This window comes from Panthera onca, chromosome A1, assembly GCF_046562875.1.
Source record: "Panthera onca isolate mPanOnc1 chromosome A1, mPanOnc1 haplotype 2, whole genome shotgun sequence".
Lineage (NCBI taxonomy): Eukaryota > Metazoa > Chordata > Mammalia > Carnivora > Felidae > Panthera > Panthera onca.
In genome coordinates, this window is record NC_138339.1 from 87,824,894 (window position 1) to 87,839,048 (window position 14,155).

General features: G+C 37.7%; 1 long non-coding RNA gene across 1 annotated transcript in view; it reads right to left on the reverse strand.

The window, feature by feature from the left end:
• Positions 1-1,651: 1,651 nt before the first annotated feature.
• The window catches only part of LOC132681190 (uncharacterized), a 121,519-nt gene continuing 109,015 nt past the window's right edge, over positions 1,652-14,155 (reverse strand). The window contains exon 5 of the long non-coding RNA XR_013556123.2: positions 1,652-6,465. This is a non-coding gene — a long non-coding RNA (uncharacterized LOC132681190). The remainder of the gene's footprint in view (positions 6,466-14,155) is intronic.

A 14,155-nucleotide genomic window follows, 5' to 3' on the forward strand; every position in this document is an offset into this window, starting at 1 on the left:
TTATTGTTGTTGTCATTTGCCTCCACATCTTTTACCAGTGTGTTGCATACAGAAAACAGTAAATTAATATAATTTGTCTGACTCTGGAAAAATCTAATGTTCTCCCCCAAAAAGCTCCCCTTTTATTATCTCCTCCCGTGTTTGAGGCTCAATTTCTGCTTAATCATGTTTGCGCTATGTTCTTTAGTTTATAGTTAGTGTTAATAAATAATTAACTGGAGTTAAGTAGATCCAGTTTTCCTTCTTAGAGGGTTTACTAGACAGTATCCTCACTTACTGATAGTTTTTCTAACAATACACACCCAATTTTTATTGTTGTGATAAAATGCGTCATGAAAATGTTCAACTGGCATTTAAATGTGCATATCAAAAGGCCCTTGACATTATACTTTTACTTTTTAAGTAATTCCCTATTTTTCTTTTGAGATTTTAGTATGAGAATATTTATAATGTATCCCTGGCACACATATGTTAGCATTTAAAAGCCAGGTAGCTTTGTAAAATCATCAATCAGCTGACTGAGTTTATGAATTTAACTCATCTTTCCCCAACAAAATGACAGGCTTTAACAGTGACTGACAGAATTGAACGGCAATTGTATCATTGTGTCGATAGAGGATGCACATCCAGCTTTTCCTGACCATCCAAAGTAATCATTTTAATCACTCACACTAGACTGGTCCTTAAATGGCAATATACAGAACTGTTCTATCCCATATAGTAGAGTCTGGCCACGGAAAGCTACCAAAACCTTAAGATGTGGTTCTTCTGAAATCGACATAAGCTATATGCACAAAATACACACCAAATTTCAAAGACCTGGTATGGAGAAAAGAATTCAAAATACCTTATTCATATTTTATATTGACTACGTGTTAAAATGCTAATAGTTTGGAAATACTGGGCTCAATAAAAATGTTATTAAAATTAATGTCATCTGTTTCTTTTTATTTCTTAAGTTTAGTTCCAAGAAAATTTAAAAATATATATGTGGCTAGCACTTGTGGCTTTCTTTGTATTTCTTTTGGATAGTGTTAGTCTAGGGCAAATGAAGAAGAGTGTCGGTGGAGACAGGATGTAGCAACTAAAGGAGAAGTCATCTCTCCTTTTAATTAGTTTTGTAATAGCAACAGATTCAATGTCAGACATTTAGAAGAGACAATACTATTCTCTCAGTCAAGCAAAACTCCCACTGTGGTTCCTAAGAGTTCTGCCTGATGAAACAAATGAGATTAAGCCCATGATGTTTACTTCGTACTAAAACATTTTCTCTTTTCTGAAACTTTCTTAGTATAGTGCTGGCTACCAGGCTGTAGAAGTGCAGAATAGAGAAAGGATGAAGGAACAATTTGAAAGTGTTGTTTTGAAACATGTAACTAGTGCTGTCAGCTGCTGGTTCTTTCCATTTTGTACATTTACATTTCCTGACTGTAGTTTAAGAACATTTCACTGCGTGTTACTATCAATCATCCTTAACCTAGAATTGCACTGTACATTAGTAACAGTTAATTGGCATATTTAAAGTAAATAGCTACTTAGTTTTGTTGTGAAGGTTTTGCATACAAATCTATAACACCACACGCTTTGTTTGTTTCGATAGCAAATATCCCTGTCTGCAACATTGCCACTTCTGTCAGTAGATGAATACAGATGCAATCACATTGAAATACCCTGCACACTCGACGACAGCCCAAATGACGTGCAGTGTGTAAGCAGGCACTCTTTGCCCATCAAATGATGCCCGTACAGAGGGAAGAACACAAAGACATGAATAGGAGAGGCAATGTGAAGTTTTAGAAAGATGGTCGAGAAAGAAAAGGGAAAAAATAAAACAGGAATTACCATTTTGCCTATGTGTTTTGTACATGTTAATGAGCTAAGGGAGATTACTTGGCATACATGGTCTTGGACTCTGCCATTTGTTCAAGGCCAGGTTCACACCCAGCAAGCAACATACTTCCCAAAGCCCAGGGAGAAAGATCATTCTACTCCTCATTCCCTCAGAGACCAGTAGCAAGTGGAATTGTACCCCCTTGGCAGCAGGGCTAAAATGGGAATGGGTTAGGTACTTGATGATAGAAAATTTTTTTAAAAAAGGACCTCTTTCCAACTGTGAAGTTAATACTTCTATGAGATATACCTTAAAAACAAACAATCCACACTGTATTTTTGGTGAATGCCAGTGTCTCCTAGACCCAGAGAGATGAATGTTTACCTGAGTCCCAATATTTCTTTTACTCCCTGCACCAAGGAGTCAAAGAGATCATCTAGTAGGAACGTGGTGTGTGTGTGTGTGTGTGTGTGTGTGTGTGTGTGTGTGTTGAATGAGATGAGGTGTCACCCTTTCCCTCAGCCATAATTCTGTAATAGAATTTCCACAGAAGCAACAATAAAAACAATTGTTCCTATGGATCATTTTCACAGCCCATAAAAATCGTATAGACTGACAAAATGTTTAAAATGAAATTAACAAAATCACTAATAATAGTACAATGAGGAATCAGAAATCATAGTGATACTATTGTTAGCACTGAAAACATTATCACAACTCTATTAAGAGGTTAAAGGGAGGGAAAAAAAGGTTTTATGGAGATAACCTGGAAAGAGTTAATCACTACTCATTTCTGATTTTCTTTCTTTGATGAAATTCAAATGTGGAATACCAAACAAACAAACAAAAGCTTTACTTAAAATATCATTTAGATACATCATCATTATGTAGGCTTTGTGACTTTTTCAATGAGCTAACCCAGCTCCTGCGTTTTTCAAGTGCTCGCAATGTGCCAACACATCCTGCAAAGAGAGAAGTGTTCTGAGCATGTATGTGTCCTTCATCTGCTTCCACGTACTACATCTACCTTGAAAGGGAAAAGAAAAACTGCAAACCATATCATCTCAAATAGTAGAAAACGTGAAGAGGGAACTTCTTTTCTCTTTGTAAAACTATCAGGGAGAATTTCCCATCTGTTCTAAATTTCTAATATTGAACTCTTCAGTTGAGATCCACAGTCTTTCATGGCTCATTGCAAATTTCTAAATAGATGTTTTGCCAGCACCAACTGAAAACTAAAAAGCCGGAATTCCTAGTGTTTGCAGGGTTCTTTATCCACTGAGGCTCTCTTATGTGAACTGGTAGCAATGCCATCCATGCTGCTTACCAGGCTTGGGGATGCACATGTCTCCTGATTGCACAGCCCATTCAATTCAGAACTACATCCCACTCCTTCCCAGAGTGATTGTTGTGTTCTTTTCCTTTCACAGTTATCATTAAAGCTCCTCACGGATGGTCAACGCATAGCTAGATTATTGTTATAACGTCCTCTTAGGGCGTGGATCCATTGTCTTTATTTCAATCCACCTTACATAAAATGATGCAGTTATGGACTCTAGAGTGAGGCCTCTTAAACTGTCTGAACATGGTTACTGAACATGGTTTTTATTTCCTCCAATCCATCATGGACTGATACTTAGGTAAACTAAAATAAAATGAACTTCTGGAAAAGTGATCACATGCTTGGATGCCACAGCTATGTCAAATTGCTGTAGAAGTTTCTAAATGCTGACTCTCAATTTCTGTATTTGCCTCATCATAGACCTTTCACACATTTGCTGATCAGAATCAGCGTGCAGACCACATGCTGACAGCACCAATGAACTAAATTCTATCATATCATCCTTATTTTCTAGGCTCACCATTTACATCACTCCAGGCCAAGCACAAAAAGTAAACCTAAAACTAAACCGTCTGTTCAGATGAGTTGCATCTAGAAAATACCTGAAAGATTCTTTCTCTCCCACTAAATATCCCCTGATAATAAAGCATGTTAGGATCCTGTAAGTGTTAGATAAAATTGTCAAGGATTTTATGACAAAGGGGTACCAATACCTTGATCAAAGTATGGAAGTGCAGGATACTTGAAAACATGGTGGCCACAAAAGGCTTATAGAGAAGCAGAAGAATGACCAAAAAATCCCATCCAAGCTTATGAAAGAGAATTTTAACAATATCTTGCAAAAGGGACATAAAAACTGTACCAAAGTTCTTGTCACTAAGGTGACCAAATTCAGAACTTGAAAGGCTAAATATAGGGAAAAAAAAGTTAAATGAAGTTCTTCTGTGTACTATCCCTTATACCCAATTTTATAAAAGTCATCAAACTGTTCATTTTCTGTTATATAAGAAAAATATCCAGATGAATTTCTGAAATTTTGACTATATTCACTGATGTCAATATGTTGCAGAGATGCTAAGAGACATCTCGGTGAGACACTCACCTTCCAGCTGTGCCCAGGTATACCATTTGTCTTAAGGACTAAAATTCAGGGATAACAATACCCTCTCATCCATAGGCTCACAGTCATAATAATCTCCTTCTTTCTGGATTCCAATGCTTGAGCCAGATTACTTTTCATACTGTTTCTTCATATACTTTGCAACATGATCACATCGTATTTTTCTTCAAAACTCTGGCAGATTGTTTGGGCTAGAGATAGATGGAGACAAGAGGCACCATCTGGTGCAAGATCTTTATTCCTTGTTAGCACTACAGGAGTTCTGGTATTTTACATGGTTCAGGCAGTAGCAACAAATTTTTTAAATGCATAGATTGAGAAGGTGTAAGATGGTCAAATGGCCCTTGGCACTGTCTAAGCACATCACTAGTTTCGTTGGTGTAGAGTTGGGTTTTTTTGTTTTGGGGTGTTTTTTTCCTCCAATTCAGACAACCAGTGGCATATGGTTTCATGATTCACAAAGATGGTCCTTGACTATAGATTTGACGATCTCAACACAACTTCCAGGCTTGCCAGAGCTGTGTTACAGCAGAGAGAGCAAATAGCTCATGATATTTCTCCTCTGATGAGTAAGCTCCAAAATCACAGGTTTAAATTTGATCTGGGACTGAAAGAAAAGGAACCATGCCCTCCCATGCCAGTATCCATGCTTTTTCTTTGTCAGAGGTGAGTGTCTATTTCTGCACCATTGATCCATGGCTTCAGGGAACAAAAGCTCAAATAATGCCCAGGTTAATTCTGTTGGCTTATACTGAATATATACGTTTGCTCTTTTCTCTATCTTTCTACTCTTTGGAACCCCAAGCCTTTCCTGAACTTTAGCTATAGTTCTAAAAATCTAGCAACGATTTAATAGAATTTTTTTCACCTTTCACACACAAAGTCAGTGTTTTCTAATGGAATTAGCTAAGAGTTGGGTGCCAGGAGATTTGCTCAGAAGCTATCACAGCTACCTTGTGAGGATAAGTGAAAAAATGAACTGGAAGGAACAGCGCTTTGGAAACAAACTAAAACATCAGAAAATGGGGCTTATACAAGTTAATCTTCACTGCAATTCAAGAATAAAGTTCAAGGAAACCTCACCTGTTGTCTCCTGATTTCAGAAGGCTCTTTGGAGTTACTGCTGTTGGAGTGTGTTGCCAAAACTTTGAAGTATCTTTCTGATGATCACATTAATGCCGTCTTAATCTCTGAACTGTTCCGCCATTATCCTACACATGTATGGCCCTCATTCTCCTCTATCCTATCAGCCATTTCCTTTGATTCTTTTAAACCCTCCTGTCTCTTTCACGCTTACTCCATATACTTTCTTACCTGAAGACTCACCTTTTTACAGTTGTATGGGGCCATGAATTACAACTTTTTTCTACTGAGTTCTTTGGTCACTTATCCCTGCCATCCATCACTTCTCCACTGAAAGCCTCCTTTTTTTGATAACATGAAATGGTGCAGACATCAGTAGGGATGGTTGGAAATGAAGAAGGAAAAGAAGAAATAACAGAACAAAAATAGGGTGCTATGTTGAAAAACGTAGATGTCAATATAACAGCAGATGGTGTAGATAAACTCACTATTAATATGGTCAACTTGGTGCAATTACCACATGGCCGCAACTGTAAACCATACATACAACTCAGAAATATAACAAGCCCTGCAGGCAGTTATTCACTGATGCTCTTTAGTCCAGAGTTATGCCACAATCGATTCTTTTTGTATTTGTCCAACAGGCGGAGTACCTCACAATGTTGATGTCATTTTTCTTCAGAGCTAATGATTTGTGAATAGTCTTATTTTTATGTTAACAGCAAATTATCTCCTTCAAAGTTCAAAAGAAAGATATCTGTGTGCTCCTCACACACCTCAGTTTCAAGTCTGTAATGGAAATCTGCTTCTTCTTGGAACACATGCCCCCAAAAGAAGAAGTGAATGTACACCACTCTGTCTTGATAAGTAGGAGAAAGCAATCTCCATGTAGTAGTTCATTTCTTCTCTACTCTGTATGTTGGGGGTGAAACAGAAGTTGGAGTCCAGGGAATAACTGACCGACAGTATGCTTTAAATTGTAATGACTTCACACAATCCTGGCTTGGGAGAGAAATCCAGAGCTGGTGACAAATTTAGGATCTAAGTTGCTCTCAATAAATAGACCATCTCAAAATCTCCAGTGGTTCCCTGGTGAATATAAAATAAAGGCCATACTTATCAAATTGACATTTAGAACTCTCCACAATTTGATAGCAACCTATCTGTCCAACGTTTAAACTATTTTCATTCACTAAGCTGAAGTTTCCTGTAGAAAAGTCTACTCACTATCACTTAATAAAACATTATATGGACTCTAGCTTCTGCAGTTTCATTTGCATGTATCCCTTTTTGAGATGCCCACCTCCTTACCTTTCAACTTATCTAAACACCTTCCGTTTAGATCCGTCCTACAGACTCATGCCATCTACGTTTCCTTCCTAGTTGCTTCAGACCTTGATGATCCCTCTCTCCCCTGACCTCCTACACAGCTGATTTCCCACTCTACCCATTAGGCTCTTATTATGGGCTATCTCTGATTGTTAGTTAACATTTTTTACATATGTCCTGTCCTCTCTATGAAATTTTGCTGTGCCAGATGTTATGATTCGGTCCAGAGTGTAAATTCCTTGGAGATAATCACTCATTTTTTGTGCAACCTTTACAGAAAAGGCACTCATTATATTTGTCAATGGATCATTTTATTGAATTCCTGCATTTTAAATATAAGCACATAATCAATGTTAAATGTTCAACTCCAAATTTCTCTAACTGTAGAGATGTTTGCCAAATTGAGTCTGGCTTTATAAAAGCATATTGCTAGGCATTAATGTAAGCCTGAGATAACACCCTAAAATCTAAGCTAGAAAAATACAGATTGAAAGCCTAAGAAATAGAGATAAAATTAAAAATTTCCTTAAAAAATCTGTAACAAAGACCTTTTTAAATATAATTTGTTTTTAAGGACATCTTTTCAATATTTTTAATAGTGTGACCATCAACACGGTTTTAAAAGAGATTTTTATTTTTTTAAACAAGAGATCTGTAGGATTGACCTCATCTGGTATTCACAGCAAAAATAAAATATGTAAACTAGCTTGTGTTGAAAAAATGCTGAGACAAACCTGATCAGTATATTCTCAGCTAAGCTCTGAAAGAAGCATTCTGAGTAACCTAGGACAATGGAGCATTCTACAAGGAATTCGGGAAAGTAAATTAGAGAAGGTGACAGTGTCTAGAAAAATAAATATAGTGACAAAGACAAATTTTACACTGGCAGCAGTGTGATTATATCTATATAAGACTACTGCACAAACTTTTTATACCAAAGTAAACATTCCATTCAGCCCAGTAATTGTAAATTCAGTCAAACAACCAAGTAGATTGCCTCCACTCAATTACCTGGCTGGTCAACTGAACTGACTGAATGTTTAGGCATTAAAAATATTTGGCTCATAACTTAAAGTGCCCTTAGAATGCAAAGAGTATATAGCTGTAAAAATCATTTTCTCAGCTTAAAGTAACACACAAAATGTTGTGCTACAGACCATCAGCTGTCCACCAAAATGTGTGCTCTGTCTATAGTGCAGAGTTGCTGCTACAGAGTGGTTATGGAGCCAGGGAGTCCATTTCTCAGTCCCCTTGCATTTAGGTGAGGCCACCTGGCTAGTTCTAGTAAAAAAGAAAGAAAGAAAGAAAGAAAGAAAGAAAGAAAGAGAAAGAAAGAGGAAGGAAGGAAGCTAGGAAGGAAGGAAGGAAGGAAGGAAGCTAGGAAGGAAGGAAGGAAGGAAGGAAGGAAGGAAGGAAGGAAGGATGGAAGGAAGGAAAGAGGGAAGAGCAAGCCTAAAAGAGCCTAAGTAGTGAGGGTTATCTGGGGACTAAAATAGTTTAAAAAACAAAACAAAACACTGGTGCCTTCTCCCCAATTCTTCTTCCCCTGTTTGCCCAGGCTCTTTTCCTTTACGTGTTTCCATCATTGCTACATTATGCTCCTTGTGGTTGAGAGATTTTGTCTTAAGTGTATTTCAGCTCAGGCTACTATAACAACAATAACAAAAATAGACTGGGTGGCTTAAACAACAGACATTTATTCATCACATTTCTGGAGGATGGGATGTCCAACATCAACGTGCTCCCAGATTTGGCTCTTGGTGAGGGCCGTCTTCCTGGCTTTCAGAAGGCTGCTATCTGGCTATATCAGCATGTGGCCAAGAAAGGAAGTTCTGGTGTCTCCTTTTCTTATAAGGAGATTAATCCCATCATGGGAGTTCCACCTTCATGACCTCATATGGACCAAATTATATCCTTACTGCCCAACCTCCAAATATCATCATATCAGGGCTAGGGCTTCAACATACAAATTATAAATTTGGAGGCGGAGAAGGGACACAAACACTCAGTCCATAAGCTTTCTCTTCCCAAACCGGGTATTTATTAACTTCTGTGTGCCCACTCACAGCTTAAAGAGAGGCTTAGAAACAACCCCAATTATCCAATGAAAACGGAGACCACTATCCATGCATCATAATTCAATATTTTGATTATAATAAAAATAACGATGATGGTGATAATAATAAAAACAGTTTGTAAAAATGAATACTATGTTTAAAGGCTTCTTTTTTTAGTCTTTCAAAAGGAAAAAAAATATTTCAATTACAACTGAGTTAGGTGAGCTTAAGCAATCTCTACAATTATTTAAAAAAAAAAAATGAGCCTGTTGCAATTTATTCCCTCCAAGGCATTCACCGGGAAGGCCCCTGGGGCATTACAGTAACCTAATATTCAAGTTACTCATTCAAACAAGTCCATCCAAGAAAGCCTCCTGCAGAGCCCGTACTATTACTCAGTGCAAAGAACTGCATTGTCTTCCTAAACATCTAATTTAGAATGAACTTAAATGAGCTCTTATCTGCAGCACAGTCTTGTAGAGCCGCCAACATTACCCTGAAGCTGGACCAGGATAAAATACAAAGTTAGGGTCCTGTGAACTGCAAAGGAGTGAGACAAACTCAATGTGCCCATAAGATCTTGGAAATTAAACACACTTCACCTAATTGTTCTACAATTTCTTTAACTGTTAGCTAATGTTAGCATTTACAAGGGAAACCAGTAACTTAAGCAAAAATCCTACTTTTTTAAATATAAAAATACTACTTTTCCTTGGTTTGAACTGATGTTCTCCCTTTCCCCTAACTTGTGCTGTTATTTGGGGTTTCCAAATATAATAGTGCTTCTGACCATTCTTAATTGCACCGTAATGGGTGTTAAGCACAGGAGTGTGTTGCAAACAGACTCGACTTTTCTAGTCTTTGACTGTTCCTTGCCTCTGGCCTCTGTCAGAGAGGCTTGCTAACTACATCTCAGGGGAGCAATCACATAGCTTGACTCAGCCTGTGGCTCTGACTATTGGGACTTCCTGAAGTCACAACCACTTTGGCATCCAGAACTGGGGCACAGCGTGTCTACTCTTCATAAAATCCAGAGATTGCAAGTGTGAAACGTGAGAGCTGATTAGGGATGCACCTTAAATGGTATCAAGGGAGCCAGTTAGCAATGCAAAATATGAGATAATATAAACATAACACTCACTGCCAGTTGATCACTTATGTGAGCGCCATGAAAAGCAAAACACAACAGAAAAAAAAATTGAAGGTGAGCAACAAATAGATTTCTTCAAAGATAATTTTGAATAAAAGTTCAATTTCATGGGAAAAATGCATAATAAAATGATGTGGAATGATGTGCCAGAAAAAAATTGATATGTCTATTTGTCTTTCTGGAACTTGGCTCTGTATTAATCATTGCTAATGGGTATATCTAGTCCTTTTAATACATACACTCTTCCTTTCTTGCGTGTTATTGATTGAGAGAATTTGAAGTTAGAAGATGCAATTATTTTGGCTGTCTTTAAACTTCTGTGACTACAATAGAATGATTCCATTTTCTCTCTTAAGAAGCCAGAGTAATTTTGATTCAGGAATTTCTTTTTTAATTATCAGTTTTTAAGGAACATAGCATCATGCTTAGCAGAAGGGCCCTTTCTTTCTCAGTATTCTGGTGTAGCTACTCTCCTGTCAGCCTAGGCTTTCAGAGAGAGGAGAAAAAAATCTTCATAAAAGCTTTGGCCTAATTAACAAGAATGAACTAGATTTTATGATGAACAATTTATAGGCAGTTAATAGAGCTCATACACGGTAGCCAGGAGCTAGATAATTTATCATAAAAGGAATTTCAGTTACACTCCTAATCCCCATTCTCTTGATATTGCAACCAACTGCATTTACAATTGCCACTTTTATAAGCTTTGATTTACTGACAAATGATGCTGCATTTTATAGAGTCATAATGAAACTTACAAATGCAGTAAATACTTGTATCTCTGCCCATATGCTTCAAATAGCTTGCCAAACAATTTACTCTTCTACATTGTTATCTCTAGATGAAAATAATTTTTCAAAGATCTCCTAAGGATTCTTCATACTAGCACAAATAAAAATAAAATAGCAAATTGTTTATTAACCATCCTATTTGTTGAAAAGAAACTGATTTATCCACATTTTAAAAGGACTTCTGTAATGAGTTATGGATGATAAATACTTCTCAAAATTATAAATAAGATGAAATAGCAAATATCCAAACATACTTTTTTAAAGGGCAGAATTTTTTTTTTTAACATTTATTCATTTCTGAGACAGAGAGAGACAGAGCATGAACGGGGGAGGGTCAGAGAGAGAGGGAGACACAGAATCTGAAACAGGCTCCAGGCTCTGAGCAGTCAGCACAGAGCCTGACGCGGGGCTCGAACTCACATACCGCGAGATCGTGACCTGAGCGAAGTCGGACGCTTAACCGACTGAGCCACCCAGGAGCTTAAAGGGAAGAATTTAAAGTAGGTGAGACCCAGGAGATCATACTGTCTCTTATCACTTGGTGTCTTATTGCTGTTCCTATTTCAGTTTATTTTATTTTTTAATGTTTATTTACTTATTTTGGAAGCGACAGAGAAGAGAGAGAGAGAGAGCACAAGCGGGGAAAGGGGAGAGAGATTGGATCCTGAGCAGGCTCTGTGATTTCAGCCCCAGGCTCAATCCCATGAGTGGAGAGATCATGACCTGAGCCGAAATTGTCAGATACTTAACCAACTGAGCTACCCAGGCACCCCTCTGTTCCTATTTTAAAGTTATAACAAAATATGGCAACACATTGTGGGGACAGAACTGGGTGACTGTACATACCATCATATCAGCTTCATATTCTTTATCCAGTGATCTCTAGAGGAGTTCTTGAAGTCCTCAAATTAGGTAGCACTTCCTTCAGAAAGGCTCCCCTGACCACAGGCATCCCTTCTATATACCTTCTTACCATCCTATTCTTCTTCTTGTCACAAAAACAAATACAACTGCATTGCAACTGACTGATTAGCGTTCATATCCCCCATTGACCATGAGCTCTAGAACAGTAAGGACCACCATATTCCAACTCTGGAGTCAAAACAGTGTCTGGGACATAATGTATTTGTGAATGAGTGATGTTCTTGGTTTCCAAGCCTGTTAACAAAAGTGAAAATAAATCATTCTAGTTGTATGATCCAGTAATAAATGTGGTCACTAAAATTAGCAGTGAACTAGTCTATATTTTAAAAGTAGAACATTCAAAAGTCATGATTCTCTACTTCTTGCTCATGACCAGCATTATAAATATTCTTAAACATTATGCTCTATTTGGATCTTCCACATTTTAAAAGGGACATGTTATAATAATAAAAAAGTGATCAAGAAAATAATAAAAATAAGAAATGAGTAGAACAGAAATTCAGAGGAGAAGGTCAGCGAAAGATGATAGTTTGGCCTGAAACAGATGTGCTACATATTACATTAATCATGGTCTCTGGGGACAAAACGAAAGTGCTGCCTATTCCTTGAGGGGACAGAGCCATGGGCCATTGCAGAGTTGTTTAGTCCCCATAAGTAACCAATTCCTGATGTAACAGGCTATGAGATATCAGATTATATGCCTACAGGTCCACTCAACAGACCATTTTTTCTAGTGATCCGGGATTTAGTGCTGCCTGCCAAACCACCAGTTTTTGTCCAGCTGATCAAATTACAAGCAGGTTTACCATCAACTATTCCCCCATATCAAATATACCTCTCCTTCATCCACGGTTTCTTATCTCCTGTCTAGAGTTTATGAAGTAGGTACCATTATTTTTTTCAAGGAAGATGTTTTTCTAGGAAAATGATTGTTTTTCCTCTCAGATTCACCCCATCACCACAGAGAAGATGAGGCTCAAACAGCTGTCCCAGAAGGCAGGTCCCTGGCTGCCAAATCACCCACAAGAAGACAGCATCCTCAGCACATTCAGAATGGCTAGCAGGAGAATGCAGCTGGAAATATGCTAGTTTCCTCACACCTTTTCCAATTTATTCCCCATCTGTGGAAGTGTGGAGACCCAAGGCAGAACATGCTTCTAGCACTGTCTACTGAGGATGCCAGCCCAGCAGGGCCATGCCAGCCCAACACACCTATGAGATGTGAAACCAACAACTCTTTTGCCCTGAGTCAAAATAAAGCCTAAGAATGCTTTTATGATTCCTAATATAAACTAAAAATAACAGAGGTGGTTAGTTCAGACCCAAGATTCACCTTGGAAATTGTTCCTAATTGTACATATCCCTCAAAGTGTCTTTTCTCCAAATGGAATTGGTCATTGACATGTGGATGTGCTCCTAATAGCAAAATAAAAATATTCCCTGCCTCAAGCATTATAATAAAGTTGTCTTTTTCCATTTCATTGTCTCAGAACATTTAATCAATTGACATGACATCTGGGGCAGGTCAAAAGAAGCCACGACTATTAATTTATAATTGCAATAGTCATTAACTTATTGATGACATACTCTTATTACTTTAACTTATTTTTAACAGTTTTAGTTTTACTTTTTAAAATGTTTTTAAACTATACACTCACTTGGGAGTCAGAGATGGAAACCTAGGCACTTTTTTATCCTGTGTTCCCCATTTTGAAAAAATCCAGCCCCAAGGAAAATTCTGAAGTGGACACATTTTGTCCGCAAAAAAGCTGGCCCCTCATTTAGGAGGGTTTCCTATCGCCTACCTAAGATCATCTAAATTTTATATTAAATGAAATTTTGAAAGTATATTTAATTCTCCTAAGACAGAACTGGGTACATAGCAGAAGCCCCAAATTTATTAACTCCCTTCTTTTTCCAGCTCAGGAAAAAAATCCTTTATCAGTTATTTCCAAAAGTATGAGAATATCAATCAGTAATTGTCTTCTACCTGCAGTATTCTCTTCTCTAGTTATAAAATAAAAGACTTGTCTCCTTATTAAAGAAGGTGTATCTGTGTGTGTGTGTGTGTGTGTGTGTGTGTGTGTGTGTGTGTGTGTGTTTGGATTAGGAGGGAGTGAAGGAAAAGTGGAATGAAAGAAATACAAATACTTCCTAGGATGCTGAATGGCACAAAGTAAGCCATCACCTTGCTCTGCCTACACATAAAACCAAATTCCCTGCCTTCTCCTTCCCCACTCCCTCCCCCACCTCCTACCCCTCACCACCTCTGACTCCTCAGACCAGCCTCCAGCTTGTCTTTATCTTTCTGAATTCACAACCCTATCTTAATTCTGGTCTTAAGCTTAGTACTTTACTGACAAGACAAGGCTTGTCCTAGGCAGACAGTGGGAAGTAGATAACCATTAAAAATGTTTAATTCCAAACATGGGAATGGAGAAGCTAAACCACTTTGCTAACAATTTTCCTCAGTAATGAATATCATGAGGAAAAGCATTCCTTAGTACAATGGTGTGTACATGACAAGT